This window comes from Dipodomys spectabilis, unplaced genomic scaffold, assembly GCF_019054845.1.
Source record: "Dipodomys spectabilis isolate Male_0828 unplaced genomic scaffold, ASM1905484v1 ptg000005l, whole genome shotgun sequence".
NCBI lineage: Eukaryota > Metazoa > Chordata > Mammalia > Rodentia > Heteromyidae > Dipodomys > Dipodomys spectabilis.
Genome location: NW_024870682.1, coordinates 534255 through 556205, shown reverse-complemented (window position 1 = coordinate 556205; position 21951 = coordinate 534255).

Genomic DNA, 21951 nt, shown 5'->3' with positions numbered 1-21951 from the left:
TGAGTAATTTGGGAGTGGAGTCTATGGGATACTTTAAATACAAGATCATGTCATCTGCAAAGAGGGAGAGTTTTATTTCTTCTTTCCCTATTTGGATACCCTTTATGTCTGCATCATGTCTTATGGTTGTAGCTAGGCATTCTAATAGTAGGTTGAAGAGAAGTGGAGAGTGTGGACATGCTCCTGGATTGGAAAGATTAACATCGTGAAAATAGCAATACTTCCCAAGGCTATCTACAAATTCAATGCGATACCTATCAAAATTCCAACCTCATTCTTCAAGGAAATAGAAGAGACAATCCAAAAATTCATATGGAACAATAAAAGACCCAGAATAGCAAAAATGCTCCTCAATGGAAAGAACACTGCTGGAGGAATATCAATACCAAATTTCAAACTCTACTATAAAGCCATAGTAATCAAAACAGCTTGGTACTGGCACAAAAACAGACCTCGGTACCAATGGAATAGAATTAAAAACCCAGAAATGAATCTACAGACCTATAGCCATCTAATAGTTGATAAGGGAGCTAAAAAAATAGAACGGAAGAAAGACAGCCTCTTCAGGAAATGGGGCTGACAAAATTGGTTAACTACTTGTAGAAAACTAAAGTTGGATCCTTCTATATCACCCTGTACCAGAATCAACTCCAAATGGATCAAAGACCTCAGAGTCAAAGCAGACACTCTAAAAACATTACAGGATGGAATAGGAGAAACCCTAGGTCTCCTTGGCTCAGGTCGAAATCTTCTTAAAAGAGACCCGGAAACACAACAAATCAAAGAAAGGTTGGACAAATGGGATTGCATGAAGTTGCAGAGCTTCTGCATGGCAAAGGACATAGCTAGCAATATTAATAGAAAGCACACACATTGGGAGAAGATCTTCACTAGTCATACAATGGACAAGGGTCCCATATCTAGAATATACTTGGAACTAAAAAAATTAAATCCCCCAGGAACAAATCCTCAAAGAAACAACTGCCCAATAAATAAGTGGGCTAATTACTTAAAGAGAAACTTCTCTGAAGAAGAAAGAAGGATGGCTAATAGACAAATGAAGAAAAGCTCAACCTCCCTACCCATAAAGAAATGCAAATCAAAACAACATTGAGATACCACCTCACCCCAGTTAGAATGGCAAAAATCAAGAAATCTAATAACAACAGATGCTGGAGATGATGTGGACAGAAGGGAACCTTACTGCATTGTTGGTGGGAGTTTAAACTTGTCCAAACTCTTTGGAAAGTATTATGTAGGTTCCTCAAAAGACTCCACATAGAGCTCCCCTATGACCCAGCAGTCCCACTTTTGGGCATTTACCCAAATGTTTACACACAAGACCACACTAAAGCTACCAGCACAACTATGTTTATTGCAGCATTATTTACCATAGCTAAGATATGAAACCAACCCAGATGCCCTTCAGTAGATGAATGGATCAAGAAAATGTGGTATATATACACAATGAAATTCTATGCCTCCATCAGAAAGAATGACATTGCCCCATTTGTTAGGAAATGGAAAGACTTTGAAAAATTATATTAAGTGAAGTAAGCCAAGCCCAAAGAAACATAGGTCCCATGATTTCCCTTATTTACAATATCTAGTATATGTATGAGTCATGCAGAAAAGGTCAGATAAGGTGATGTTAGGAAAATGAACCCTAAGATATGTATTTTAAATGTTTTTTTTCTTTAATGCATTTGTTTCTAACGCAATTATAAGATTATTTCATTGTTGCTTTGTATGTCCCTCCCTTACAGTATAACCACTGCTTTCACTGTATTTGATGTCGGTATAATTTGTGGAGGGGAAGGGGAAAAACAAGTCGTTTAAATAAGGATACATGGGGACCTGTTGCAACAATGAGAAGTAAAAGATGTCATGTAGAAAACGAACTTTACAACTTGGGGTGGGGAGGATTGGGTGGGGAGGGAGGGAGCATGGGAAGGGATGGGAAGGTTAAACAAAGGAGGAGGCTACAATGCTGGATAAGAAATTTACTCACTATCTTGCCCATGTGATTGTAACCCCTCTGTACAATATTAAACTAAAATAACAAAAAAAGAGAAAAAAATATTCTAAAAAATTTAAATCTTCACTAGATATAATAGTTTATATAAATGTAGAGCAGTGTTTTCTGGTTTTAGTTGTCATTGAATCAATTGTGTAAATCACACATTTCTCAGTCAATTCATATTTGTATGTTTATACACTTATATGCCATAAGTATAATTAACTTATAAGCGATAGGCAGTGCTGTTTTATTAATCTCCCTAGGGTTTCTAACATTAACCCATCTACCCTAAAATCGATATGTCTTCAAACCTTGTAAAAGGTTTCATCTCATTAGATCAGAAAAGTATAAGCCATAATCATTGTTTGGAACAAGTGTAACATTTTACATGCATTTCACTTAGTTTAAGAACCAAAACATTCAAATCATCTTAACCATACCAGTAATAGAAAATGTCTTCTGAGCTTTTCCGTCTCTTAAGAGATGAAAATCTTTAATTATACATCTTTTTTTCTGTCCAACATCTTATATCTTAGGAAGATCTTTTTGTGTAACCCTGTGTTCCTGATTAGAAGACTGGAACAAAGGCAATAATGAAAATAGCCAAGGAAAATACTTGAAAACAATGAAAAACAATCGCATACACTCCTGTTTTCACCGGTTTCAATGAGAATATGCCTTAAAGTTTCATGCTTTTTATTATCATTCAAAGAGCAATAATTAAACTTGAATTAGCAATGAAGAAGAGAAAAGAAAATTTTGTTTGAAAACAGCTTGACTGAACAATCCAACATAAGCATAATGAATTTATATTGTTTTTCTATGTTGTTGCCAAAATAATAGAGAGCAACACCCAAAAGCAGGAAAGTAACTAAGCCAAAGCAATAACGTTTTGCTATAAAATAATTGTGAGGTTCTGACTCTTTCAAAGTCAGGCTTGCAAAGAGGAAAAGTGTATTTGATTTAGTGTGAATGATAAAAAATATAAAATTCCTTTATTAATGTTTTACATATCTTGACTAGGATTTCTCATGTTGGAGAAGAGGAAAGATACGTAAAAGTTAAGATTGTTTGACTATTCCCCAAGATCATTCTTATTTATCAGCTATAGCAACACAAGTAGCTTTGGTTACTCTTAGAATCATGCTTGTTTACATTTAGAAGCTTTATTAGTTGCTGGGTTATAACTGCAAACCCTTGAGTATTAATAAAAAGTCATTTCCTAAGTGTGGAAAGTTGCTGTGAAAAGAAACATAAAATATCAAAGACTTAGCACAGTGGAAACTATTTTCTAGCTATATCACAATCTGTAGGTGTAGATTTTGTTTCACATTGTTCCAGGGGACCCATTTTTGTTATCTTCTTTTTCAACATCTAGTGATCCTATGACATCCTATGACATCCTGGAAATCTATATCTTCACTGGATTCTCTAATTTCTGTTGGAAAGTTAGGAAGAATAGGAAATTTAGTTTTTGTTTCTGTCATCATATTTTGTATTACTTTACACACTATAATTCAAAATGACATAAATTTTCTTTATAATATTAGGAGACAGATTTCATTTGAATATTCTTACGCTAGCCTTCTACATAAGTTTAGTAGTTAGTAATCCCAAAATGTGAAAATAAAGTTAGGGAGCTTCTTATTTGGATATTATTTAGAATTTTCAGACTTCATTAATGAAGGCCTTTAGTAGAATTTACATCATACACGTGTACGAAGCCAGTGGCAACTTTTTCTTATTCTCAGAAACTAGGACATGTGGTGTCCCTGTTGCATCAGGAAAAGGCCGAAATTTAGTTAGTTTACAAAACCAAATCTCCTGCAAAAAAATTTCTACAAGTTAATTGGCTTGAATAATGAATATTTTCATTTTACACTTCTAAAGGACAGAAATCTAAAAGAAGTCTCACTAGATTAAAATCAAGCCATCTACAGAGCTAAAATATTTTTCAGATGATTCTAGTGGAAAAGTCATTTACTTCCTGTTCTGCTTTCCACAAACTTCAGAATCTGGGTGGTTTTGCTTTATCTTCTAATGTAGCATCATTACATCTTTCTGATGGTTCTTACCTAATCATGTCCCTTTGAACTGCAGCTGGGACTTTTAAGTACCCGTTTGAGTATACTTTCCCCATCGGATAATTATTCAAATTTGTGTTCCTTGGGTAATGAAAGGTGATTGTTTTACAAAATTATATATAAAATGTAAATCTACATTTGAGGGATTAGATGTATGGGGACTATGTATATTTTGGGAAGGTATTTTACTGCCTACCAAAATGAGTGTGTAAGCATTCTTTCTACTATCATATGTTATCCTTTCATTAATTTTGAACAACATATTTCTTCAATGAAATATAACTAGAAAAAATTTAGTTCCTGAAAGCATTTAATCCTGATTAAAACATTGCCATGTAAAAGAAATCTTAAACGCTAAAGAGCAGCCCTTGAAACAGTTCTGGAACTATCACTTTTTATACACTTTGCTTAAAAATCTCTTTTCAAGAGCATTTGATTGTTATTATTTTGGGATTATGGTTAATATTTATTTGACTGCTATTTTTAAAGAACGCACCACCCAATACTGGTTCTTTTCTTCTAACATTTTTGGGTCTAATCAAGTTCTGAAAGAAACAGTTATTTGAATTACATGAACTGCTTGTTGAAGTTGAATCAATGTGGAGAAGAAAAGAAGAAAAAAGATGTCTCTGTGTGTATGTCACGTTAAAAATGTATCTAAAAACTATGTATATTAAAATCATCTATTTTTCATTATGTTTAGATTCTGATAAAATTTAGCCTCTCAACTCACACAATGTTAATGCAGTCTTATTTCATACCTCCTAAAAGCAAACGACAAATTACTATTTATTTTAGAAATATTCTTTTTAATTTTTAAAATTCTATTTATTTAAAAAACTATATTTTTAAAAAGTTAGCCAAAGCAAATGGTGTATTAGTTATTTAGAGTCATGTTCAGACTCTATGATGGAAGCCAGAAAGGGAAAATATTCATGTTTTTATTCTTCCTCTTGCCACTCTGATTTACTTCATCTATTTCTGAAAGAATGAAATTCTGGCTTTGAAGCCTTTTGCTTGATATCCACAATGTGTCATTCTTCCTTTATTAATAGGGGAATTTGGAGATAGGATGAGAATTCACACTAGAAAAAGGAGAAGAGCAAAAGAGAAGGTGAAATCTAAATATTTTGTTCTTCCTCATCTCAATTACAAGGTCTGGATAATGATTGTGGATATTAGATACAATGGTCTAAAGTGATTAAACACATTTATAAAAAAGTTAGCCCCACAAGTGATCACATAGATAATGCTTATTTATTAAAAAATGTAATAGCATAAAACAGAAAGTGTTATCTATTTGTTTAGTACTTATTTATTATTTGTTAAATTTTGGTGTGCTGTAGTCAACTATCATAAAGGTATACAAGAATGGTGAGAAACTAATATCTTATATATCATATTCTAATATTAGCTTAATTCTTGCTGTGTGTGAGTTTTGCCTCAATTTCACATGCGATATTCTCCCAGTATATAAGTTGAAAGAAGATTTCCTCTGTATATATGCTATTTTTATAGCTAAGCGAAAAGAAGTTAGTTCTTAGACAGAGACAAGGGGATAGAAATCTTCCCCTAGAAATAACCTTTGACCACTTCTGGTTCATTTTTGTAAGCTTAAGTATGTCACATGACCCATCTTGACATTGCAGAGTAGAGGTAAATCTCACCTACAGGAAGCTGATGCAGGACAGTATAATATGCCAAGGTATTCAACACTTGAGATAAAGAAGAAAAAGAAGAGAACTATAATACAATCAATCATACTTGCCATCACATGTCTTTGCAGGAAGGGAGGTATTATGTACCTTTGTTTCTAAAACCACTGATATCTTCAAATTATGTCTTTCATGCTTGGATATTACTAGAATTAGAGAACATTTTGATACTGAGACAGCGTAAAATATCAAAGAAATCTGGAGTAATCATTTCAATATTACATTTTTGTTTTGCTAGGAACAATACTTTGTACTTTCTTACCTAGTCTCTTTTGTTTCCAGAACTGGATTTTGTTAATATATGTGACTATCCACCAGAAGAAATATCTTCATTTATCTGCATCTTGTGCCGATAGCATAGCCAACTATATTTATGTGCGAATTCATCAGTAGCACTTTTTAAAAATGCAAAAAATGTGGACAGGGAGCCAATATACATATTTTCCCACCATCAACTTCCACATCCTCCTTCTTCCTTCCTTGGAATCACACTCAATCAATAAAAGGCTGAGATATTTGACTCTTTTTTATTTTTTTATTGTGAAAATACTGCACAGAGGGGTTACAATGACATGGACAAGATAATGAGTATATTTCTTATCAAGCATTGTAGCCTCCTTCTTTGTTTCCCCTTCCCATCCCTTCCCATCCTCCCCCAGCCCCCCACCCAATCCTTCCCACCGCCCCACACCAAAGTGGTAAAGTTCATTTTCCACATAACGACTTGTACATCTCATTGTTGCAAAGGGCACAGCTGTATCCCTAGATAAACGATTTGATTTTGACCTTCCCCTTCACAAATTATACCAACATAAAATACAGTGAAAACAGGGGTTATGCTGTGGGGGAGCGACATACAAAGCAACACAGAAATCACCTTATAAATATGTTAGAAACAATTGTGTGAAAGGAAAAAAAACATTTAAATACTTATCTTGGGGTTCATTCACCTAACATCAAGAAAATGTGGTATATATGCACAATGGAATTCTATGCCTCTATCAGAAAGAATGGCACTTGTTAGGAAATGGAAAGAATTGGAAAAAAATTATATTAAGTGAAGTAAGCCAGGCCCAAAGAAACAGGTCCCATGGTTTCCCTTATATGCAACAACTAGTATTTGTCTGAGTCAAGCAGAAAAGTTCAGATAAGTTGATGTTAGGGAAATGAACCCTAAGATATGTATTCAAATGTTTTTTTTTTACTTTCATGCCATTGTTTCTAACACATTTATAAGATTATTTCTTTGTTGTTTTGTATGTCCCTCGTCCACAGTATAACCCCTGCTTTCACTGTATTTGATGTCGGCATAATTTGTGGAGGGGAAGAGGAAAAACAAATCGTTTGGCTCTTGACCTTGAAAGTGAAGCAGTATGTTTTGGATATCGGAGATGACTGTTAAATGTTTTTCCCCCCCCATAATAATGTTACATGAAACAGCCTTATGAGTCCTACAGTTCTTAACACTGTACTTCCTTAGTGATGTGATAGGAATGTCAACCTTACTGGACTTAGTATTGGTTTCCACTTCCTTTTCTACCATCCAGTCTAAATTAAAATAATGGAATGAAAAAGTAATGCCATCTTAAGAAAGTCATTTAAGGCTATGAAAATGTGGCTTCATGGCAGAGATTGCTTATCATGCATGAAGCCCTGGGTTCAATTCCTCAGTACCACATAAACAGAAAAAGAAGTGGTAATGCGCCTCAAGTTGTAGAGTGCTAGACTTGAGCAAAAAAACTGAAAAGCTCCGGGACAGTTCCATGGTCCTGAGTTCAAGCCCCAGGACTGGCAAAAAAAGTCATTTAGCTAGTAAATGACAAATAAAGAAAGTATACTTGAAATATATAAATGTTCTTCCCAACTATGTATAACAATCGTCCTTAATTCATATACTTTACCTATATTAGAATACTGTGTTGAAAACAAAACAAAAAAAGGTTTGCTAATAGGTCACGACAATTAATGTTAGGAATGTGCTTAGATATCAGGTGAGGATTAATCCTGGAAATTCAAAGATTCCAGGCTTCTGAGTGGTCACTGCTAATAACAATGAGGATAGTCTAAGTGAGATTTGGAAAACTTTTTGTTCAGTTATGGCACCAAAAAGCACAGGCTAATTAATAGTTTTGACAGAAGTGAAGAAATAACTCCAGATGGAAGAAATAAATGATAATAAAAAATAATTATACCGGAAACTGTTCTAGGGAACCAGTTTTGGTTATTGAAGAACTAGTTATCAACTATGCTTATTCCTCATTGCCTTTAGCATTCTAATCTCTTAAGCTAGTTCTTAATCTCTGTGGGATAAGTTGTATCTATTTCTATGTTGTTTTTTCATACCAGATCTTCTTTGCTTTCTAAAAATCTGTCTTTCTCTATTTCTCTATTAACAATTATTGATACTAAGTCCACATTCACAGACAGCAGAGGATGCTAATGTAAGAGTCCCATAACTCATGAGTCATTAATGTAACAACATGGAAAAGGAGGACATATTTATTGCTACCTCAATTTTTCCGAAAACCTGCAATGTTACATCATTTGATTCAAATTTCCATTCTTTGTCTACATAGTGTCATTAAGTGCACATAAATGCAAATATGAGCCGGGTGCTGGTGGTTCACGCCTGTAATCCTAACTACTCAGGAGGTTGAGACAAGAGGATTGTAGATCAAAGCCAGCCTGGTCAGCAAAGTCCACGAGATTCTTATATTCAATTAACCAACAGAAACTCGGAAGTGGTGCTGTAGCTAAAGTGATAAAGCACTCAACTGGAGCTGAAGAGCTGAGGGACATTGCCCAGAATCAGAGTCCAAGCCTCACGACCAATAAACAAAAGTGCAAATATGACATTAACTTTCCCCAAAAAGAACTACAAAGTCAATAGTAATCTTCCCAAGCAGAAAAACTAATTCCAAAATGATTCAGTGTACCTACTTTTGCTGTTATTTGTTATGGCTTCTTTGTTGGACATATTCTCTTCTTTTAAAAATTGTCAAATATTAGCTTTATAATAAACTTCATCTAATATTTCTCAAATGAGAAGTCCATATAGTTGATGTCACTTGGGTTTCTTACTATCACAGTTCAAAGCCAACCCTGGCAAGAGAGGTCTGTCAAATTCTTATCTCTAATTAAACACCAAAAAAAAAAAAACAGAAGTGGAGTTTTTGTTGAAGAAATAGTGTACTAGCTTTGGGGTCAGGTGGGCAGGAAAGACAATTGTTCAGGGACAGGGTCCAGCCTCTGAGTTCAAGCCCCAGAACTAGCACAAACTAAACAAAAAAAATAACGCCACATATTTCTTTGGGACCATCGTTTAACACTGTTTGAGAAGAGGCTCTTTTTGCTGATCATACACACTGCATCCTGCTTTTTAGAATCTTTATTGCTATGGCAAACTCAGGACCAGATTAGAGGAATGGATAAAGGACTTCTGCAACAAGACTATCATGTCAGGAGTGAAATATCCATGCATAAGAAATTTTAAAACCTCCATGTCTTTCTTTCTTTGCAGTAGAACACCTTAAAACAAAGTTATTTCGTGTTTTTTTTTCTATGCTGGCCTGCGAATGGCATATTGTTTCTTTTTGTAATACTCTCAACTAGAAGTTTAGAGAAAAGTTTTATATGAGTAAAGAACACACTCGAAAAAGTCAGGGACAGATTTTCCTTCTAGTCTTGGATTATTTTCTTGTTCAGTAAAAAGAACAGCACAAATTATCTTGAACTTTGTCATTTCTCTATGTTCAATTCCTGTCTTGGAATCATTTACCACTGCCCATAACAGTTCCTTCCATCTACTTCCAATAACAATCTATGATGCTGCTCCCAGTAAAAATGAATATTTTCTAGCTTCATTGAAATAGCACAAGTACATCTTTGGACATGAGGTAACACATGTTTCAGAAACAACTTAGAAATGAGAAAATATGGCATTTACATGGCTTATAAAAATTATCCATGTACATATCGCCATAGAAGATGATGCTAAGTGAAATGAATCCCAAGATAGGGACACAACTTTTTTTTGCTTTCTTGCAATTTTTTAATGTATCTAACATGTACTATGTCTTTTTTTGGGAGGGGGTTCCGATGGTGGGTCCTGAACTCTGGGCCTGGGCGCTGTCCCTCAGCTCTTCAGCTCAAGGCTAGCACTCTACCACTTGAGCCACAGCACCACTTTCAGCTTTTTTCTTTTTGGTTCTGTGGTTCTGAGGAATCGAACCCAGGGCCTCATGCATGCAAGGCAAGCACTATACCACTGAACCACCTTCCCAGCCCTACTATGTCGTTTGTTTGTTTCTGTTCTATTTTCATCCTCCACGGTATTTTTTCACTGTATTTGAGTTTGGTGATCTGCTTCTTGCACTTACATTTTCCTAATGTGGGGATGGGAAGGGAAATATCAAAATGCTGAAACAAGGATAAAGTATAATCAATTGTAACAATAAGATGAACAAGACACCATGTAGAGAACAAACTTTACAACTTGGGGAGGGGAGGAAGGAGTTGGGGAGGGGGAGAGAAAAGGGATGGCAGGGGACAAATAAAAGAGGAGCTAACAATGCTCGTTAGATAATGTATTCATTAGCTTACTTATGTAACAAACCCACAATAAAAAACATGAAAGAAAACATTATCCTGGAGTACATTAAGTATAAATTTCCTAAATGCTCTGTAAATTAAGCCCAATATTAATTGGGAAGGTTCTCAGAAACATTTTATTGTGAGTGTGGGTGTTGTTGATTCTTTCCCAAGGGTACATAGGTTAACATTAGGAGAAACAATAGGAATAATAGGAGAAAGAGAATTTCTGTGTTTAAGTATAATGGTTCAAACACTATAGAAGACTCTGCAAATAAGACAACTTTGAAACAATAAGGCCAAGGCCAACATGTCAATCTATGAGTGTGATATAGAGAAAGCATTACTACTAAGTGGAACATGACTTATGAGGCTCTTTCATCTCTTTCATCATGGTAGCTAATCATGTAAACTAGTGAAAATTACAGTGGAGGTATAATTTCGGTTCCTAGCAAGTCAGATATAAGAGCATGGACATAACTGGAACAAAAAGGCCATGTTGAGAGAGCAGGAATGATACTAGCAATGAACTGGTGGCTAAGATCACTTTTCTTTTTCTTTTTTTCTTTCTTTTCCTTTCTCTCTCTTTTTTATGGTAGTGGGGCTTAAACTCTGGGCTTGGGAACTGTCCCTCTGCTATTAAGCTCAAGGCTAGTGCTCTACCACTTGAGTCACAGTGCCATTTCAGGATTCTGGTAGTTAATTGGAGAAAAGAGTCTCTGGGCCTTTCCTAGCTGGGCTGGCTTTGAACCCCATCCTCAGATCTCACTGCCAACGGGCTTAAGATCACATTTTTAACAGTGTACACTCAGGATATGTAATGTGTATATTCATCTATCTTTATATGTATTCTTGAGTTAAAAATTTGGGCTACAGCTCAGACTTTATACTCACAAAAATGTTTGTCGTTTAAAAGTTGATACTCCTGGAGAAATAAAACCTAAGAATATAAAGGAGTCTGGGAAGTTCAGTTTATATCCAGCCTGGGAAGAACAGGCTTTGAGACACTACCTATAATTATCCAGGCAAAAGCTGAAATGGAAGAAGCGCTCACGAGATGGAATACCAGTCATGAGCAAGATGGCTGAATAAGAGATTGAGGCTTTTGCATACATACATACAAACATACATATACACATACACTTAGAGGCACTTATATGTGCACAAACAAATGCACAAATGAAACAACTCTCAGAATATGTAGAAAAGTTAGAAAACAATAGAAAATATTTCCTGAGTAAGACTAGAATCAAGTGATAATTTTTAATATTAGAAAGTATTCAAGTGAACTTTCTTCAAAAAAGTTTGAGACTATTACATAGGTAGGGACTAGAGATAGTAAGAGAGTCAAGTAATCATTATTAATGGGATCAGATCCATGGAGGAATGAATCAGAGACCCCTGCAGGTGCATCTGAAAATGTTCATATCTTGTGTCAAATGTTAGAACATCTTTCAAACCTGTACATAAACAGTCTGAGCAGTCAATCTCATGGATAATATCATCAGAGAAGTTCAGAATTGCTAGTCTGTATCTAGATTAAATAAACCAACAAACCATGGTAGGACAATGTGATACAAGACAAAAATTCTAGCACTGAGACTAAGACAGGAGATTAGAGAGTGGAATTACATAGCAATACCTTCCCTGGACCAGGTAGCATAATTTTGTCTCAATAAAACAAACCAAACAACAAGAAAGGAATACACAGTTTGAAGTTTGGGCTAATTTTGTCACTATGTTTTGAGACAAGTTTCCTATTGACATGCAACTCATATATAGTCCTCAGTTGTGTTTTAAATACTCTTTTCATTACAGAACAATCCCAGATGTAAAATGGCTCATGATTTCCAACGAAAAATTTGAAAAAGTAAGCATCATTCTGTTGGATTCCAAAGAAATTATGAAGGATTATGAAAGCGTAAGCCAGGAGAAATAGCAAAGTTCATCTAATGTTGGACTTAGTAGACCTGGCTAAATTAGAATTTAGATTTAAAATAATGTTTTTTGTTTGTAATTTCATATTCTATAGGATATTACAAAATGCTTTTCAAGTAGATGATTTAATCCCGTCCCTGGCCCCTGGCTCCTGAAGGCTTCTGGGTACGGACAGGAAAGTTCATTTATATCTGTCCCCAGAGGTCTCCTCCCATCCCAGCATGTAGGGCCATGTCCCAGCCATCACTCTGGGCCTGGAACTGGCTCCAGAGCCGGGCCAACCCACCCCTCCTTCTCTCCTTGTGCCAGGACTCGTGTGGGAGTTAGAGTCCACCTGGCCTTCTGTTTCCATGGCCTCATGCTCTCCAGCCATTCCCACCCCCTGTCCCATGCCCCCGAGCCTGGATGCAAACTGCTCCCCCCCTTTCCTGTTTCTCCAGGCCCCAGTTCCTGCACGTCCAGCAGTCCAGGCCATAAGTGTACCTGCCCCTAAGATAACAGGCCCACTGGAGCCTTCCCACACTTCTGTGCCCAGCACCAGATGGGGCTTTTCACAACTCTCTCCCTCCCCCCCCCCGCCCCGCCAGCTCTTCCCTGCTCCACTGCTGAGCCAGAGGGTGCTCCCTGTACACCATGCATCCATCCTCCATTGCTCCTTTCTGGGCTTGATTCTGCACTGTGCTCGCCCTCTCCACCTTCCCCGTGCAGGAAGGACCTCTCCATGGCTGGATAAGGCTTGTGGGACATGTCCCTGCCCCCTCCCCACCTAGGGAGCCAAAGGCACAATCCCACCCCTCCCTCCACTCCAGGGAGACAGCTCACTAGGAGAGATGGACTCCCTGGTGGGGCATGGGTAGGCCCAAGCACCTGGCTCACGTTTCCCCCTCTTCCTTCCTGGCCTGTTTCTGCTGTGGTCTCTGCAGGTGCACGTTGCCTCCCCCAACCCCTTTCCTCTGGAGATGCCTTTCCTCACCCCACATGGAGAGGTCACCAGCTGATTCCCCAACCCCCCCCCACTCATCCCCAGCTCCTTCTTGGCTCCCTCTTGGCTGCCCAGCCCTATGCAACCAAGTCTGATCTGTGTGGGAAATCCAGAAGCTGGGCTGCATTCACGTGGGAGGCTCCCCCCTCCACTGCTCCCAGATATGACTTGAGTTCACTCCCCCAGGCTCGCCCATTTCCCCAGGAATGACCTCTCAATGCCATAGCCACACACAGAGCCAAGGCTCTCTGTTGGCTCCTGGGCCATGTCAGTCACAGTGGGTCTGAATTAGAGAGGCCTCAGGAGTCAGAAGGGACCCACAGGTTGAGGGCAGCCTTTCCTATCTCCTACATTCCCCCTTCCCAGGATGTTTTGCTGGGAGGAGGTAGGCCTCACCCACTGATGCTGCTGGTGCCCCGTGGCCCCATTGGTATGGTCGGATGTGCTGTAGCAAAGCCTGCTGGAGGCCTACCCCCCCCAGGCAGATGGCAGCAGCCCCGAGTTCCCCCTTCCACACTGCTGGGTTGGCCTGCTCCCCATTTGCTGCCCCTCACTGGCAGCCCTGGTTGGTTCTCATTGAGAAAGCCCAGAACTCCTGCCTTCCTCTTCCCCACTTGGCCAGCCCTTTCTCACTGACTGCTCCTGCCTCTCCTGCCCCGCCAGTCCCTCTCCTGCTTCTCCGAACCATAGGGGCCTAGGGGCCCAGCAGGCACAACACCAAGACTCCCTCCCCATCTGCTCCCTCCTTGCTCCTACATTTCCCCCATCGGCCCCACCTCTTCCATTCCTGGCCTACCCCTGTCCTAAGTTTCATGCCCCTTCCACTTATCCTAACCCTCCTGGGCAGCCCTGCCCTCTCAGAATGGCAAATGCTCCATGAGCCATCAAGAGTCCTGGAGCTTGCTCCAACCTCATCCCTTCCGGGCATGCTACTTCCAAAGCAGTCTTTCCTGGGGCAAAGTTTCCAGGTGCAGGCCCCCGTTCCCCCTTCTACTCCCAACCCACAAATCTCTACTGAGGGCCCCACTCCCCAAGGGTGCAAAAGCACACTTGGCTGGCTCAGCTCCTCATTCCTCTGTCAAGGGCTCTGTACCAGTTCTCACTGGGTCTGGATAGGAAAGCCCACGGGATTCAGAGGCCATGCAGGACAGTAGCACCATGGATCACCCATGTCTTACCTTCCAGCTTCCCAGCCTGTTCCCAGCATGACTTCCTGTGGTGCAGGGCCATATGCTGCTTTCCAGAAAATGACTTCTGGAGCTGTCCCACTCTCATGGGCTGACATGGGAAGGAGGAAGAGTTGCTGGGTCCTCAGCCTGGAGGTCTTGCCTGGGGTACCAGGGCTGCAAAAGGCCTCCTGGGAACAAGGCACTGGTTTGTGGGTCTTAACTGAGATCCGAGCAGCAGCAGGAAAAATGGGGCGGGACCAAGCTCAGGAAACAGATGTCAGCAAGCCTGAAAGGGCAGGGCCCTGGCACAAGTCTGTCCTGTGATGCAGGTGGGAGCAGGAGGAAGTGGGTGGGCCCGGTCAGGCTCCTGCATCTGTTCTGCTCTGAATCCAGGGGATGGCGGGAGACCTAAAGGATGAGTCCTGCCCAAGGTGCGGGTACTGGTGGGCAAACCGATGGGATGGGGCCCTAGTTCGGGTGCTGCCCAAGGCACTCCTGCGAGAGAGTCCCATGGCAGAAACCGCCCCAAGCACCTCTGCTGGCAAGTGAGCTAGGAGGCTGAGCCCTGGGGCTGGTCTTGTCAAATGATGCTGGTGCCTGCAGGCAAGAATGGATAGGTGGAGCCCAAGTGTCAGCAGGTGCCAGAGAAGGGGTGGAGCCCCATGCTGACTCCTCCAAGGCAGGGGATTCCGGAGGCTGAACTAGGGGGTGGAGCCCAGGTGTAGTTGCCGGTCCCTCCTAAGACACCTCTGCTTGTGAGTGAATTGAGAGGCAGAGCCCGGGTGCAGGTCCTGCCCCAAGCAGGGGGTGCAAGCAGGCAATATTAGGAACAGAGCCCCAGTGCCAGCGGGCTACATAAGGGACAGATCCCTACTGCGGGTCCCACCCTAGGCAGCCGAAGGGGCAGATTCCAGGTGTGAACCTCCTCTAAAGCGCTGGTGCTGGTGCTGGCAGGCGAACTAAGGGGCGGAACCCTTGTGCAGATCTCGGTTACTGGGCAGTGCAGGAATGTGAACAAATGGGCAGAGCCAAGGCGTGGATGTTGTCAAAAGGGCCGCTGCTGGTGGGCAGTCTGAGGGGCAGAGCCCCAGTGCTGATGTCGCCCAAGGCACCACCACCATCAACTGATTAAGGGGCGGAGCCCACTGGCCGTCTCTCCAGGTTGCCAGTACTGGGGGCTGAGCCAAGGGGCGGAGCCCCGATGAAGGTGTCACCCAAAGCACCTCTGCCTGCAGCCAAACAGAGGGGCGGAGCTCTTGTGTTAGTCCCACCCAAGGCGCCAGTACTGGCCATCGAATGGAGGGGTGGTGCAGGTCTTGCCCAAGGGTCAAGCCCCAGTGAGGGTCGTGACCTAATGCAGGGAGCAGGGGTGGTTGTGACCGAATGCGGGGAGTCCGCGGTTGGTCTTGCCAAAGGCCTGGGGACTGGTGGGCAAACCAAGTGGTGGAGCCTCCCTGCAGTTCTGTCAGAAAATTAGAAAACAATATAAACTTGAAAGGTTCATGGAACAGGGACTTTGAAGCCCCGACTGGATTCAAACTCCTCTCCATGTCAGCTTCCTGAGTAACAGTTTGGGTAGCAGGCCTGAGCAGGTTCAAATGTCTTTCCATACTACCACTTCTTTGAACTCCACTCTGCTGCTGGAACTCCCCTAATGTGCATGACACCAGGGCCTGGGTCCTGGGACTATGCACCTCTCTCCTCTCTCTATGTATATTCGCATCAATATATTTGCCATATGTGTATGTATTTATACATGCCCTTTTTCTGTACTGGACTTTTTTGACTTTGGTCATGCAGACTATAAATACACACGAGTATATATACATACACACATTCATGCATTTTGTCTCCGATGAATGATAGAAAAGTGAGGTTGCCCAACATTAGTAAGCTAGGACCCGACTTGGGTAGGGCTTTTCTCCCATAGAAACTCTGTAGGGGACTCAGGTTTCTCCTGAGATCTAAATATTGACAGGGAGAGAGTCCAAGATGACTGTGGACCTAGATCTTCTCTTGGTTCCATAATTAGGGATTCAGATGGCATTCTGAGGAGGTTGCCTGCACCTGCACTAGCCACTAATCCCAGTTCAGAGGAGAGAAGGCACTCAGACCTGATTTGCATGAGCTCCCCCTTCCCCTCACCCCTCACATTGGCCCCTTTCAGTGGCCATGTCAAGTGGGTGCATTCCTTTACACCGGAGGGAGAAGGTCAGGGGGGGGGGATCTATGAGGAATGTGCCTTTCCCCTCCAGTGACCTGAGCCCTGTGGCCAGTATGGGCTCCAGAACAGGACTGAGAAGGGCTAACACAAAGGGTCTTGCTCCTTGAGTCCTTCCTTCAGCCAAACAGACCTGTTTCCTTCCATGATAGCAAGCCAACTGAATCACTTCTGGAAGAAACCCCTTAGAAGACAGTCTAGGATAGGGGCTTAGTTCCTTCTGGAAGAGAAAGACCAGCCCGTTGGAACACTCCAACTGGAAAGGCAAATGATAGAGAGATCCAGGCACCAGTTCTTGTTTGAAAGGAAGGGAGAGTTTACACACCAGAGATGTTGGAGGTCTTCTCTCTTTCTCTAAGAGTCCCTAGTGTTAGGATGGAATGGGATTGTATGAAGCCAAGCCTGACACATCTCTGAGAGGCCATGAATGTCTGAAATCAGGAATGGTATATCTCTAATTTCTGGGCAGGGTGTGTGTGTCTTAGCACCTCATTCTGCACAGACCCCCATGGATAGTTCTTCACTGGCCTCTCAAACTCTTCCACATGGCGACGCCGTGCTTGCCGACTGCTCCAGTGCATATACCAATCCCATATCAAGTAGCCTTAACTGGAGAAACCTGAGGCATCATGAGACCAGGAGGTGGTTCATGGTTTCTGAGCCAAGAAAGGAATTTAAGCTGAGTAAACCCAACAAGGAAGTCTGGATATGAACACATATGTTTTCATGAGTTCATGTGCACGTGTGCACATGTGCTAGTACTTGGACTTGAACTGAGGGTCTGGATGCTGTCCCTGAGCTCTTTTGCTCAAGGCTGGCAGTCTAACACTTGAATGATACCTCCCTCCACCTTTGGCATATATATGTGTGTGTGTATATATATATATATATATATATATATATATATATATATATATATATATATATATATATATATATATATATATATATATATATATATATATATATATATATATATATATATATATATATATATATATATATATATATATATATATATATACTTGGTGCTTCATTGAAGAAGAAATACTTGTGAACTTCATTCCCTGGCTGGATTTGAACCACGATGCTCAGATCTCAGCCTGCTCACTAGCTGGGTATTACAGACACGAATCATCGGTGCCAGGCCACGTACATATGTTATAAGGGAGAAGCTGGTGGCCCACTGAAAAGATGCGGTTCAGGGACAGAAAGCTGAAATGAGATGTGCAGCCTATTAGAGTGCATGGGAGAATGTTCTAATCTAGACACCCAGCACAGATAGAGAACAGGCCCTCTTAGAACACTTGAGAGGAGCTTAGGGTTGGCTCAAAGGGCATGGACCATGCACTACACACCAGCAATCTGGTGAATGCAAGAATACTGAAGAGGGAGGCCTTTGGAATGAAAGCCCTGATGTAGGAAACACAAGAGGGCAGGGTGGGGCTCTAGAGTACCAGGCAAGGCTTCTGGGGGGACCAAAAGGAAAAAGGCCCAGCCACTAGGGCAGGATGAACTTTTCTGCCAGGGGCCTAAAGGTGCTTGCTTTTGAATTTCCGCCTTGTGAGCCACATCCCCAATACAGCTTCTCAGCCAACATGTCTGCCCATCTGTGTGACTGCTGATCATGGTAGTCACTCTGGTTGACTGTCATGTCTTTTTGACTGTTCAGGTACATGAGCCTTAGTCATGTCTTTTTGACTGTTCATGTACATGAGCCTTAGGTGTTAGCTGCAGGTTCCTTAAGCTTCCTAGCTGAGCTTGGTCTTACACGAACAAGGTTGGCACTGACTGGCAGTGTACCTGGGGGAAGCATAGCCCCACCCTAGGGAGACATAGAGGAGGTAGTGGCCTTCACATGGCTTCTGGGGGTTCTGCCTGGTTGTCTTCCCAGAGCCCACTGGGCCCACTGTCACCAAGAAAAGGCACCTTACTTCCCTCTCTCCTTCTTGAATTTTCTGGGGCTCTCTGAGTCTTTCATGACATGCACCTCTGCCATCTCTTGCTCTGTTTGTCTCTCCAGCTGATTGTTTCTGATTGGTCGGCCAGTGCTTTTTCTCTCAGTGCTCTGGCTGTCTTTGTCTTTGTCTCCCTGTCTGAATGCCTATCCATCTATCAATGAATGTTTTTTGTCTGTTCTCCTCTAATTGTGTCCCATCCATCTTGCTCCTGGGCCTCTGTTCTGTCTAGTTCAGTATGTGTCATGGTGTGTGTGTGTGTGTGTGTGTGTGTGTGTGTGTGCGTGTGTGTGTGTGTTTGTGTGTGTGTATTTTTCCCTCGTCTTTCTCTGTCCCCTCTCTGGGTGCCTGTCTGTCTCTTTCTGACCTCTGATGGGGCCCCACCTCCATGCCGACCTTGCCTTTAGCCCCCTATCAGGGTCTACAATGAATCCTAAATTGCCAGAGACCCGCATTCCAGATATTCATTGGGGTCCAAGTCTGGCCTGTCCAAATCATTGGCCGCCTCCTGGAGATTCTGGGTCAGGAAGGCCAGCTGGAATTAGGGTATCCCTGGGTCTTGGCGTGGGGCTTAGTCATGGGCTGTCCTGTCCTTTCCTTAGCTGGATTTTTGGCTGCGCAGCCCTCCCAGCAGGCTGGCAGTGGAGTGGGGGAAGGCAGGGGGATTGCCAGGGGCTCTAGTCAACTCGATCTTGATAGCTGACTGAAGGCCACCCAAGCAAATAGGATCCAGTGCTACATGGGAGGTGAGGCCAAGGTGGCTTGGAAGTGTATCCGTAGGTGTCTAGGAAATGTCAGCATACCTTATCACAGGCAAGTCTATCTCCTGGCCCCAGCTGGGCCTCTCAGGTCCTTCTAGACATTTCCAGATGCCCAGAATACAGAGGCATAGACTTTAGATTCCAGGGCCATTGAACTGGGGAATGAGAGAGTGGTATGGACAATGCCTTAATTTTCTGGGGCATTAGCCTTGACCTGGCTATGCTCCCCTTGTGTATGCTCACTTCTTAACCCAGTGCTGGCCACACACCAGCCACTTCTGGCAGTGCTATGGAAGTGAGATCTAGGGTGACTGAAGTCTGGATTTATGGCCTGATTGGGGGTGGGGTGGAGGCAAAGGGTGTCTTAAAAATAATCTTAGAGCTGGAACTCAGGGTTGAGGCACTGTCCCTGAGCTTCCTTTGCTCAAAGCTAACAATCTACCACTTGAATCACAGCTCACCTTTCATCTTTTTTAGTAGTTTAGTAGAGAGAAGAGTCTCACATACTTTCCTGCCTAAGCTGGCTTCAAGTTGCCATCCAAAGAGCATAGTTTCTTGAGTAGCTAGGATTGCTTTTTTGACCACTTGGCACCTACTAAGGATGTCCGCGTGTGTGTGTGTGTGTGTGTGTGTGTGTGTGTGTGTGTGTGTTCAGTGAGGCTTGAACTCAGAACGTAGGTGGGTATCCTTTAGCTTGTTTGCACAAGGATGTTGCTGTACCACTTGAACTACAGTAGCTCTGCTTCCCACCTTTTTGATGATTTATTGGAGATAAGAGTCTGCCCAGGCTAGCTTTGAATCTTGATTGATCCTCAGGTGTAAGCCTTGGATAGCTAGGATGATAGGCATGAGCCACTGGCACCCAGCTGCAAGGATGTATTTTCATCCTCTCTTCTGTTATAACAGCTGTCTACTTGCCCTGGCCTAGATCAAGGATGGGTATGTTTCATCTGAAGCCTGGGATAGGAGGGGTAGCTTTAGATGGGTGCTTGGCTGGGAGAAAGGTAGTTTGTTTTAGCCAAGAAGGAAAGCATGGCAAGATATTAATAGCTCATATTCTCATATTCCTAGCTCCTCAAGAGGCTGAGATGTGAGGATTGCCATTCAGAGGCAGCCCAGCTAGAAAAGTCTGTGAGACTCCATTTTGCAAATAACCACCTGAAAGCTGGAAGAAAAGCTGTGGCTCAAGTGGTAGAGTGCTAGCCTTGAACAAAAAACTATGGAACAGAGCTCAGGCCCTGAGTTTAAGCCCTAGTACCAAGATGTGTGCACAAGCACACACACACACACACAGACAGAGGAAGGTAGTAATGATGAGCTGAGCTAGAACTGTGGGCAGTCCTGAGGCATAGACATAGTAAACTCTCAAGGCAAATCAAGTAGTTTCTCCCTATCCTTTTTGGGCTGAGGGTTCTGGGCCACGGCAGTTAGTGCCATGGAACCTGCCCCTCAATCCATGCATGGGCCACAGGACCAAGGGAAGGACACTATGGATGCTCTTTGTAGTCGGCCCACCATTGCAGACCTTCATATACCCCCAAGCACTGGTGAGGAAAGCAGGGCTCTGAGCCCTGGGACTCCAGAGATAGCCACTGCTACAAGCAGCAGCCAGCTGGCTTTAGATTCCTGAGCCTAAAAGTCTATCATGAGCCCAACTTAACACCCGCTCAAGGTGTGCTTGATGATTCACACTGTTATGATACTCATGTGAGTGGATGTTATCTGTTGTGCCATTTTGCAGCCCTTGCCCCTCCTGGCCCAGAACTATGATCTGAGATGTCAATTGCATGGTCTGATGCACACTGCACCCATGACAGATGCCGTTCTGATGACCCGACTGATGACCTCCGTACCCCAGGGCTCGATCCTTCCCTGATGCTGTGGCCTGCTCTATAGGAAAAGGCTTCAGAAGAGGCTGCACTCAAGACTTGTAAGACACCAAGACATTGGGAGATCCTCAGGGGCCCACTGGAAAATACTCTGCCTAGAGTCACAGAGTGAGGTCCAAGAAGGCCAGGTGTTGGTCATGGGGCTTGAACGCTGGTCCTGAGTGCTGTCCCCCAGCTCTTCAGCTTACCACTTGAGTTACAGGGCCAATTCCGGTATTCAGGACGTTCCTTTTAGATCATAGTCTCCCAGAATTCCTGCCTGGGGTTGGTTTTGAACCCTGATCCTCATATCTCAGCTTCCTGCGAAGCTAGGAGGAGAGGTGTGAGTCACTAGCACCTGGCTGATCTGACCTTTCAGGAGCTCCCGAAAGTTTTATTTTTTAGGTGTCAATGCTGGGCTTGAACTCAGGGTCTGGCCTCTGGTCTCTTAACATTTTCCCTCAAAGCTGGCACTCTACCATTTGAGCCACAGCTCTATTTCTGGCTCTTGGTAGTTCATCGGCAAGAAGAGTCTCACTAACTTTTCTCACCTGAGCTGGCTTGACCCATGATCTCTGATCTCAGTCTTCTGAGTAGCTAGGATTTACAGGGGTTGAGCCACTTCTGGCATTGTGTTAGAAGCTT